This window comes from Protopterus annectens, chromosome 9.part0, assembly GCF_019279795.1.
Source record: "Protopterus annectens isolate FY-2018-M chromosome 9.part0, PAN1.0, whole genome shotgun sequence".
Taxonomy (NCBI): domain Eukaryota; kingdom Metazoa; phylum Chordata; order Ceratodontiformes; family Protopteridae; genus Protopterus; species Protopterus annectens.
This window is the reverse complement of record NC_056743.1, coordinates 98,494,112-98,506,461: the sequence shown is the minus strand read 5'-3', so window position 1 is coordinate 98,506,461 and position 12,350 is coordinate 98,494,112.

Below are 12,350 nucleotides of genomic sequence, written 5' to 3'. Positions count from 1 at the left end.
CCTTTCACTTTTAACTACTTGCAACTTAATTTCTGTTACGTCAAAGTTCTGGTCAAGTATATGGGTAGTCTGACATATAATAGTGATAATTCTGTGGTAAAGGATTAGCTACTGCCGTTTCTAAGGAGCTAGCATTATTGGCTGAATCCAAAAGCTATTCTTTATTGGTTTTGTAGCTCAGCTGTATTTCAATAAAACTTGTTTGGTTTCATCATTATAATATTTCGGAAAGATGTGCTCAGAGCAGATGTGCTGGATAAGAAAATCAGTGTTCAATCTTATTTCAAAGTCAAAACTGGAAAGTATTTTAATTCTGCTGCAGGTGGCACTTATTTTTCTATTTGTAGTAGTATTTTAACAGTTTTGTTCATCATTTTTATGGAAAGTTGAAGCGTTGTCTTTCTACAGTCACTCGGCAGATCTATTAAGTGGTGTACTACTTCCTTTTTTCCATCAATTTTAACTACTTCCAACGTCATCACTGCAACGTTTTGATAAAGTGTTCAGCATCATTAGTACTAATTATTGAGAGAGAGGATAAAGTTACTGCTATTTCTAGTAAACTAACATTATTAGTTGGAGCCAAAAGCTGTTTTTTTTCATGGAGTTCTTAGATTTCCTGGTAAAGCTGTATAATGCACCTCACAAAGCTGTATTCAGACACAGGCACGTTAAATTGTAGTTTTACTCGTCAGGCCTAGATAGAGCCTTAACTAGTAGCAGGTTGTGCTAAGGTGCTATTTATGATTGGGTTAGTACCATAACACCAGTGTCCTCTTTTCAGGGGAAACCCTAAGCGACATTCATACCCAATGAGGGAGTACTTGTCAGGCACTGAGGAACTACCCCTACTCTTTTTCGATAAGTGCCATGGGATCTTTTATATTCATCTGAGCTTCCACCAACTCAAGCAGATAGGACCTCAAGTTTAACATCTCAACCAAAGGATGACACTCAAGTGCAACACCCCCTTTTATGCTGTACTGAAGTGTCAGTAGAAAAGAATCCAATTACCTGATGTGGGAGTAGAATCAATGGCCTTCCAGCACCAAATGTAAATTTTACATAGCTGGGGCCCTACTACTCTTATTATACTGTAAATATTTTATTGAACAAATATTTATTACTCTGCACTCAAGAACGTATTGAGGAAAAGGGGTACTCAGGCAAGAGAAATAACATTCTACCCAAATATCATGCAACCCTGCAATTTCTTGCTTCCTTCTCAATTCCCACTTCCCCACTACCTGCCACTGAATACCAGTCCCTTTACTTAATATGCTGCTACTCAGCTTTTCTTCCTCTCCTCCTCCTACTTGGCCATTTCTCATTCTACCATGATTCAGTAATAGCTCTGAACATCTCTCCCAATCACCTATGCATACTTCCTACCAGAACTCTCCACACCTCACACCTGTTGGAGTGCGCTCAACAATATACTAAGGTTGAAAGTAACTTTGCTGCAAATATGTAACATAAATAAGGTACAAGATAAAGATTGCTTAAATGTATAAATAGAGTTTAGCAATATGTGATGAAAGGGAAGGTCTACAAGAGGGTAGTGATATCAGTTATATGGGTTGGAGACAGTGGCATTGACAAAACTGCAGGAGTCAGAGCTTGACGTGGCAGAGTTGAAGATGTTAAGATTTGCACTGGGTGTGACGAGGATGGACAGGATTAGGGATAAGTGTATTAGAGAGTCAGCCCAGGTTGCAAAGCCAAAGAGGCAAGATTACGTTGGTTTGAACATATGCTGAGGAGGGATGCAGAGTATTACTGGGAAAAAGATGCTAAGGATGAAGCTGCCAAGTAACAGGAAAAGAGGAAGGCCTAAGATAGGGTTTATGGATGTGGCGAGAGAGGACATGCAGGCGGTTGGTGTGACAGAGCAAGATGCAGAGGACAGGAAGAAATGGAAACAGTTGATCTGCTGTGGTGACCCCTAATGGGAACAGCCAAAAGAAAAAGAAGATGCGATTAGCATCCATACTAAATGACTGACTTGGAAAATAAGAAATCTGCTAAATGGACATCGTTCCATACAGACTTAAAAAGGGGATGTATGCATTTCATTGCCAGTGAGAGCAAAAATGTAAAATCTGCTTTTTTAAAGACACTGTTACAATGTGTTTCCTTAAAAAACATGCTTTTCTGCACTTATCAGCATTTGCACAAGAACAGCTGTTCTTGTACAAAGATCCAAATAGAATACTAAAGACAAAAACATGATGTTCACACTGTCAGAAAAGCTGGCCTCCCATAAATTCAGCAAAAATGTGACAGGACATTGTTAAACAAGGAAGCTTAAAAATAATATTAAATCAGTATTTGCATCAGCAACAATCAGTATTGTTTCTGCAGGATGAGTAATTCTCTAAAATAAAATACCAAGAGGAAATGTATGTCTGTGCATGACTAAAATTGTATATAAAGATCTGTATTAATCCAGTTATGTTAGGGGTATTGGTAGGGACACATTTGTCCTGAGGTAAATGCTATAACATCCATGCTGATTGAGAAGTAAAGTAAAACAATAACTAAAAGCTGTAACATTAGTACATGTGGTTTGTTATAAAAATCTATTTGGCACTGCCCTGAGTTGGGTGCTGCAAAGTAAAATCAGTGTACATTCTGCAAGCTTCTGTGTGCAACAAAACTGTAAATGCAACTATAACCAGAAAATGATTTCAGCAGAATCCAGCCAGCAAGATTAAGTGTCTTAAGAAGACTTCAAATCCATCACAGTAAGCAGCACCATATAGTTTTTCAATGGCAAGCTAGCCTGCATTCGAACACAGAGGCAGCGGTAAGCCCTGCAGGGGGTCACTTCAGTCAAATTGCAGTAACTTAACATTTGTACGTATGTGTAAATTCTAAACAGAAGTATTCCAGTTTATGCAGCTTGCAGTAAAGTTTTTTCAGACGTTTGAATCCAGATTGAGCCTGCAGTGCAGGAAAGTTCCAGTGCCATAAATTCTCCAAGAAAAGGTGGATATCTACTTTGTACAGCAGTCCACTGCCTGGTGTGCTTCACCAGCTTCTCAAGTGACTTGAAATATTTCCAGCCATCTGCAACAACAGCCTGACCACCTGTTTTCTTGCTTACTGGTAAGACTTTTTTTCTGTCACATTTTTAGTATGGATGCCATCAGACAGAATTCCAGCAAATCTAAGTCAAGTTTTACTCAATGTAACAGAACAACCAGATAAAATATGGAGTAAATTGCAATGTTGGTATACACAACACATTAGTAAGTGTAAAACCTTATTAAGGAAAGTTGACATACAGGCATTATGTAAGTGGATTCTAACATTTGATAGGTATCTAACAAAAAAAAAATGAAGTATATCAGTAAATTTTTATTGTGTGATTCAAGAGAAACTGCATTTTGTGTATTATGCCATGAAAAAGTATTGCATGATATTACTAAAAAATAGACTGTTAAGACAGATCTGTTAATGATACAGAATTAACTAAGGGTAAAGAGTTTTCTTTATATCCAGATGTAAAGCAGTTATGTCCCGTCAGTACATTAATCTCTGAATTACAACAGCAATCAAATCTTTTATTGACAGAGTCCCCTGTAGATCTTGTAACTCCCTTTAAAAATGATGTACAAGCATGGAATGATGCCAGAGCTACACATACAGAGGAGGACAGAAGCAAAGCTTATGATACATTGACAGAAGAATTTAATAATATTTTAAAAGAAAAACAAAGCGAGTTTAAAAAGTTCAGAAAAGACATCCAAGATCTCTGTCAAAAGTACATAGGAGCCCTGCAGTCAACAGAGGAATCTAATAACAGGTATCATACCTCCCTTAAACAATTACAGGTATAAATGGCAGACCTTAAACAGCATCTGAAGGAAAAGGAAGAAGAATTAGATGAATTAACAGAGACTAACATCCAAAATACTATTTTGATATCCCAGCTTAAGGAAGAGTTAAAAAAACAAAAAGAACAGTCCAAATTATAGAACCGGGACAGGGAACCACTACAGACTTATATACACTGTCTAGATTATTACAGTTTACCACAGTGGAATGATAAAAAAGGCATATTTTAGAACATGCTTGCATTTGAAGAATGGGTGGCATATACAGCAGGATTTGATATATGGACAGATGCATTAATTAAATGTTTCTGGATTTTCATTCCCAAATATTTTAAAACTTTCATTCAATTAAAACAAGATGATTATCAGTTAAACACTAAAGTAGGATGTACGACAGCCATTTTAATGGCATTTACACAAGGGCAGCATCTCACAGCCAAATTATTAGATTAGTAAATTAATGGAACAAAGTGAACATTTTAGGCTTGCTTTTCAAATCGTATATCAAAAAACGGAGACATGGGAAAAAGAAATACAAAAACTGCTAATACATTGCTTCTTAGAACAAGTCAAAGGGGTTCCAGGGGATATTAAATGCATCTATGAAGAAAATTCTGATACCCTTACTGATTTTGTACAAAAACTGAGGGGACAGACTATGGCTGATGATCGGACATTATACTCACACCATATCTTTGCATTTTAAGATAATAGTGAGCCATTTGAAGTAATTGGTGAGGTAAAAAACAGGGGAAGGCAAAGGTGGTGTGACCAACCACCAGCAGAAAGAGCTGCATCAGCACCACCAGCTCCTGCTTCCATGTCTGTAGTACCAGGATCAATCACAGGTAATAAGCAAAAGGCACCAACATGCTTCTTTTGTTTTGTTTTGTTTTTTTTAAATAGGACATGTTAAGCAGAATTGTGATCATTACAAAGCCTGGCACAAAGAGAAAAAGGGCGTTTCCAAAAAGAGAGCAAAAAAATGTACATGAAGTGTCAGGAAAAGCAAGATTATGTACAAAAACCTTAGAATTTTGGTAAAGACACTTATAAGAGTCATCAATATACAGGAAAAGGAGAAGTATGCCCTGTAGATTTTCTAACAGGTTTGCCTGTAAATCCAAAACATTTAATAGAACAAGCAGAAGGAATAGCTAGGCAACAGTTATTAAAAAAAAAAACCTAAATATGTAGATCATTCAGACACAGAGGAAGATGACAAGCAAAAACATGGTGTCTCATATTGCATTTGGTAACAAAGGAGAAGACAAGTGGATTTCCTTACAATAGGGGATGTCTCCCCCCCCCCACTCTGGTATCTTTCCTGACTACCTTTAAAAAGTGGTGAGATTGACAACCACTGATTGATATTTGGGTAGAGGGGTCACTGTAGAAAAATGCCTCAATAGGCACAGGAGCAGCAGTATCTGTAACAGAGACAGTTACCAGCAGATCCTACAAAAAAGGTTTGCATTTCAGCATTTAATGGCATAGGATGCTATGCAGTGAGTAGCCAAAATGTGGACAAAATTTAGTCAAGAGGGACAGACATGGAAGGGTGAATTTTTAATGCATCCATCTTGCTCAAATACCATTATTGGTATGGACATTCTAGGGCCTTTGGGCATAGTAATTGACCTAATGAAATTCTGTGGATGGGAGACAAACAACAAAGAGAGGAAGAGCAAAGTACAGGTTGCTATGCAAGCTCTCTACCTGACAGACCTGAAAAACCTACAGGCTATGTAAATACAGACAGTGAGGATGTATGGAAGCATTTACAGCAGCAATTCCCAAATCTGTGGTCCAAGGGTTCCAGTGATTGCAGGAAACTAGAAAGCCCAGTAGGGGTAGGAAGTGATCAGGGCTATATACCACCTTTTCAAAAAATATCCTATTCCTAGGGAAGCAGAACATCAAATGGAAAAATGTATTGTAGAATGGGAAAAAGAAGGGATTATACAAAAGGGCAACAGTCCTACAAATTCACCAATCTGGCCAGTTAAGAAAAAAGATGGCAGTCATCTTATTGATTTACAGAAAGTTAATCAATATACTACTACTAGAGCACATTTGATTCCAGGAGTCCCAGAGTTAGCTGCACATATTAAGCCACAAAGTAAGTGGTTTACACCAGTAGATTTAGCAAATGGCTTTTTTGCAGTACCACTCAGGAAAAAAGATTATCCAAGATTTGCCTTTACATTTAAAAAACAGCAATATGTCATGACAAGGTTACAAGGGTTTGAAAATAGTCCAGTTATTTTTCAGACAGTAGGATCCATTCAACAACATTTGGAAAGAGATGATTCAGTAATACATTATACTGATGATATTTTAATTCAGTCAGAAACAACAGAGGAGCATGTACGGCTTCTTAAGAGTTTTCATACTCTACAGCAAGCAGGGTTTAAGGTTAAAAGTGAAAACATTCAGTTTATATCACAAGAAATTAAGTTTCTAGATACTATTACAAAACCTACTGGAAGGTCTCCTTGCCCTATACATGTACAAGGCATTTTACAAATGGAAAACTCACTGAGTATAGCAGACTTACATAAATTCATGGGAATTGTGAATTACAATAGGCAATTTATAGAGGATTATGCAGCCGTGGCTGCTCCCCTACACAAAATGTTACAGGAACAAAAGAACTCCACCTTTTTAGAGTGGGGATCTCATGAAGAGGCAGCATTTTTCACAAATAAAAGTAAAACTAGCACAAGCTACAGAATTAATACCACCCACACCAAGGTTGCTATTTGTGCTACAAAAGCAGCAGCAGGGGGAAAATAAAACACTGTCTGGTACTACTATAGGAATGGCCACATGGTAGTGACAACATAATGGAAAAAACATTACACCCAGTCACTTTCTTTAGCAGGAAGATGACTCCAGTGGAACTGGGCTACCATCAATGTATACAGCAATTAGCCATTGACTGGGGTATTAAACAAACTGAATATTTGACCTTATTTTCCAGCATTAAAGTACAAACACCACATCAAGCAGTAAAAGCTCTGAAAGACAATTTTGAAATTAATAAAATTACAGATGGTATTAGTCAGGCAGTCTTTGCAAAATGGATGGCACTTTTTGGAATGAAAACAATTACTATACAGACAGGGAACAAATACTATTTGTCAAACCACATGGGATACGAAGGAAATAGTTTATACTGTTCCTTTGTGGACACCCCCTAATTCATTGGGATTATATAATCCATCCTTTGGGTATTATTAGTTGACCACTTTTGGTCTGTTCTTCCTGGTGCTATTGGTAGGCTCCTCGCTCCTGACAACCCTGAATTTGAATTATAGAACTCACTCTTGTAGTGGGCTTATCCCCAACCCTACTGTGTTTCTGCAATTGTTGGTATTAGACTCACAGATTGTCACGGCATGGACCTTGATAATATATCGTCTGAACTTTGTGCCGATAGGGAGGACATTGGAGTATATGGTATTGGTACCTCACCAGGCAATAGTTCCGGCAACAGTGAACATACTGCAGCAGATAGTGATATGCTTTTTCACTCACTCACTAAAGGGCTCAAGCTTTTGAGATCAAACATTTGGCATTTGAAATTGTTTCGTGCATATGCCAATCAAAATATAGCCCCTCGTGGGTTGAGAATACGGCTCCAACCTTTGGTTGATAGACCTGATGACAAACTTAATGAAGATTGGAAGGTAGCACTTCAAGCTGGGTCCATATTATTTGTGAACGCTCTGTTGAAATATTATGAGAGAATAGTGGATATTAACATCCAGGAAGTGAAAACTTTATGCTCTAATTGCAAGAAACACGAATCCACACCAAAATTCCAGGAACATATTAAAAAATTATCCAAAGATCCAAGTAATCACGAAAAGATTACTAAAGAATGCAAGATAAAGAAATTTCATAGGGATTTCTCCGACTACCAGAGGGGTCGTCCCTTTGAGACAAACCGGTCTGTTCGGTTTGCAGATCCTGGTCAGGGTCAGGGTCCGGGTCCCAACCCCATCAGGAAGAGACCCAGGTCTATTCTTAAAAACAGGGAGGGAGCTTACAATAGTACCTCTGGAGAAGACTCCTCACTTACTGATTATGATAGTTCTACGGATAGGGGGTCTCCACATAGGAAAAAGAGCAATAAACAGTTCCCTTTAGACATGGCCACAAACACAGGGGGGGGGGGGCAGAAAAAACAAACATAACAGACAATTCCCTGGAGGGTCTGATCAAGAATTTCTTGACCTAAATGAAGCAATAACTATTAATCAGAATGTTCTCAATCTTTCACGGGTGGCATTGACTGGGGATCAATTAATTTTACTTAATAAAGGCCTGAACTTTATACCTGGCTTCTTTTCCCATGAATATCATGTTGTGAATGATGTTTTGGGCTTTTGTCGGAATCTAAACCTCAAATTATTCTTTGCGAATTCATGCTCTCAAAGATCTAATGAGTTCAGATTTGGTAAATCGGAATTCCAACCTCCCATGAACAAGCATGTATCAATATTTATGCAATCTGTCCTTAGGGATCTTCATTTTCAGAATAATGGACACACCATGATGACGAATAATCTGAATCAAAATGAGAATCTGGCCCTGGAACAACTCTGCAATAACAAAACAATTGCAGTATTACCAGCGGACAAGGGAGGCGCAGTAGTTGTTCAAGATCTGGATGCTTATATACTGGAGGGTCTCCGACAATTGTCGGATAAAACATGTTACATGAAAATGTCTTTTGGCCCCACTCCCAAATTCAAATGTCAAATTGATTTATTCTTGAATTTGGCATGTGAGGAGGGAATCATTAGTCAAAAGTGTCTCCCCCATCTTAAAGTTGTTGAACCATGCAAACAAATTCTTTATTACCCAAGATTCACAAATCATTAACTAAGCCCCCAGGAAGACTTATTGTGTCAGGGATAGGATCTTTAACTGAGCCCCTCTCAGCATTTCTAACACAACACCTTAAACCACTCTTGGGTTTGGTCAGGGCCAGCTTACAAGACACCACTCAGTTTCTTAAGATCATTCAGAAGAAACAGTTGGAACCAGACTGGCTCATGTGCACACTAGACGTCAAAGCACTGTACACCAGCATTCCACACTGGGCTGGATTACAATCATTACAATACTGGTTGGACAGGGCCAACTTGTATACATCAGGATTTAACACACTTTTGATTTGCTTATCTGAACATGTACTTGACAAGAACATCTTTTATTTCCAAGGGGGATGCTACTGGCAGCTTTAGGGTACTGCCATGGGAGCATCTTTTGCTCCCATATATGCGGATTTATTCATGGCGTATTTTGAAGAGTGCATGATCTATGATATGTCCCACAATCTATACCTGGTGGAAATGGATATTTGGCGTTGATACTTGGACGACTGCTGGATGGTGTGGCATGCGGATGTGGCATATCTACATGAATTTGTGGAATATCTTAATGGTAACATCTGGGGATTGGAATTCTCTTACCTATGACAAACAAACCATCAATTTTCTGGATGTGACTGTCTACAGAAACCTGGACAATACGGTGTCCACGAAGGTCTTTCGTAAATATCCCCAATATAACACTATCTTACACTCTTCTAGCATGCACCCATGCCACACCATCAGAAACATCCCTGTATCACAGTTTATGCGTATGAAATGTCTTTGCTCCAATCAGGAGGATCATCATATGGCCAGTACAGATCTCTGCCGCAGATTTATGAACAGGGGATATCATTATGTTGACATCAATCTGGTGAGAAATCGAGCCAAGAACATGGAGGGAACAGAATTATTGGATTACAAGAATCCACCTACTGACACTGCACAACCTACCATTAGGTTTATCACTACCTATGGTAGGAATTATAATGTCATCAGTGATGCTATCAAAAGACATTGGAATATTCTGCATGCCAATGACCAGCTCAGATCCCTTCTAGGCGAGGAATGCAAGTTTTCATACAAAAGGGGTAAAATGTTAGGATCACACCTCTCTCATTACAAACATACAAGCAGTGGTGGGGCTATTCAAACAGTTAACCCTCATGGGACACGAACTCTTGGGCACACACCCATGTGGTCATTGTGGATCATGTCAACAGATTACCAAATCCAAACAGTTCTCCAGCAGGAATACCAGCAAGGTTTTTGAATGCAAGATATTTGGCAATTGCAGTAGTGACTAGGTTACATATTTAGCTACCTGTCACTGTGGGGCCTTCTATGTGGGTCAAACCTCCAGACAACTTAGAAGCAGGATTAATGAACATCGCAGTGACATCAAAAACAAAATGACCACCAATGCTATGTACCAACACCTCCTCCAACATCCACAAGCACTATTTACGTTTATGATTATTGATCGAATTATGGGTGATCGTAGCAATAAACAGGGCTGGCATGGCATTCTGAATCAGGAGAAATATTGGATCATTACTTTGAGAGCTATTTTCAGTCCAGGACTCAATGATCACTTTTAACCTTGATTTCCATAACTTTTCTTATGTCACAGTTGTCCACTACATACCCTATCATGTGAACATACCAACATTCATATGCAGACTTATCATGACTATATATACCTATGAACATCGTTACTCCGGTATCACTTTACTTCTTGTCAGCCAGTGTATGTTTCTTACTTCATTCACTTCAGTGTATGTTTCTTACTTCATATACCAATTGGTTCCATAATACATATATTTTTATAATGTTGTTTTTTATCATGATGATATATGTTTATCAGATTTTTTTGCTAACCTAGTACAGCAGGATATTGAACATCTCCCCTGTATTTTGCACTCTGCACATTTCTGTGCACTTTGCTTTGACTACATCAGGGTGGTTATCAAATTCATTCCATTATTTGCTATATTTATAATATATTGTCTTGTTATAATATATTCTCATGTTATTAATATGTTCCATACATATTTTAGCATAACTGGTCTATCTAAATATGTATACTGTTTTGCATTTATTTTTTGAAATTATCATTACTAGTATCATTCATTTTGAATTGCACTGTTTTTGGTGTCCCTACTCTTACTCATGAATATTAATGAATGACAGGGCAGTTTTTATGCTCATTGGTCAATTCATACTATATATATGCATATGTATTTTTCATCCTCTGTTTATTCGTCTGTAACACTGAGGAAGGCATATTCTATCGAAACCGGTCTGTGGTTATTTGGGTTTACAAATAAACCTTTATAGATTTTATTTTTGACTCTGCATCATTCCTGCTTTTTCTGCTGGCCTGTCTTTTTCTGGATATGAAGGAAAACAGCATAACTGTTTAGAAAAGATTATGGGCAGGATTCACGAAACCTCCGTGTAAGAGATACAAGGCTTACACGGAGGCTGCAGTTAAACGGTGTGACGTCAGCATGTCATGCATATGCATGAGGGCATGCTGAATCACACCTAAGGCTAACACGGTCTGTGGAAGACAGTAGGGGGCGTGTCCATAGACCGAGCCCTGCAAGCGGACACGCCCCCAGAAGAGTAAAAGTGCCCAAAGTAAACACCCACGACAGAGTCCATGGAAATGTGAATAAACACAACACAACACATGCCCCCACAGACTATGAACATAACATATATAAATGAACATGTTATATATTTTTTTTAAATTGCAACGTAGCTCAGCCACAGTTAGCAGTAAGTGGAAAAGCATATAAGAACTAACTATGCAAAGTAAGCCCAAAAGCAATAGCGTAGTGGCAGAGATGTCGGCTGAAGAGCAGGCAGTCATGTTTCGAGCCCCCACAACATCAATTTTTATTTTTTTAGTAAAATAAGCATGAAACAAGTCCCTGACATATATGTACACATATAAAATTATATTTTATGTAAAATGTAATGAAATAGGCCATTTATTTTGAAGAAATGTGAGATAAAATAATAAAAAATGCCAGATGTGCCTATAGCTGAGCTACAGTTTAACAAGGTGAGTGCATCTGCCCATAGGTGAGCAGTGGTTTAACAGGTGTAAAATGAGTGCCCGTAGGCAAGCAGTGGTTTAACATGCTGAAACTGTGTGCCCCTAGCTGAGCGTAATATGCGTGCTGACAGCCAAATAAGCGTAAACTAGCGTAACTCGTTTGCGCGGAGCTGCGCACCACACCAACAAGCTAACCGAATGGCAACGTTGAGCAAGCTGTAACAAAACTGCCTTTACACAGACATGCCCCCTAGCCTGTCTAGACAGTCATAAAATATAAAAAGCAGTGGCCAGGTTCGAACCCAGGATACCATGCACCATAGTCAAGGTACTGAACCACTAAGCCATGACAGCTGTACTTAGAAATGCAGTAATAGCAAATATATAGGAATGAATAGAAAGTGGAGCATGACAAAGCAGGTTTTGTGAAGTTGATACAATTCCAAAATGGCCAATCACAGATAAGTGCGGGAAAAACGGCATATATAAGCCCCATAGGCGGGAATACACAGCATAAACGATTGTAGAACTAACTTGCAGCCAGAATGT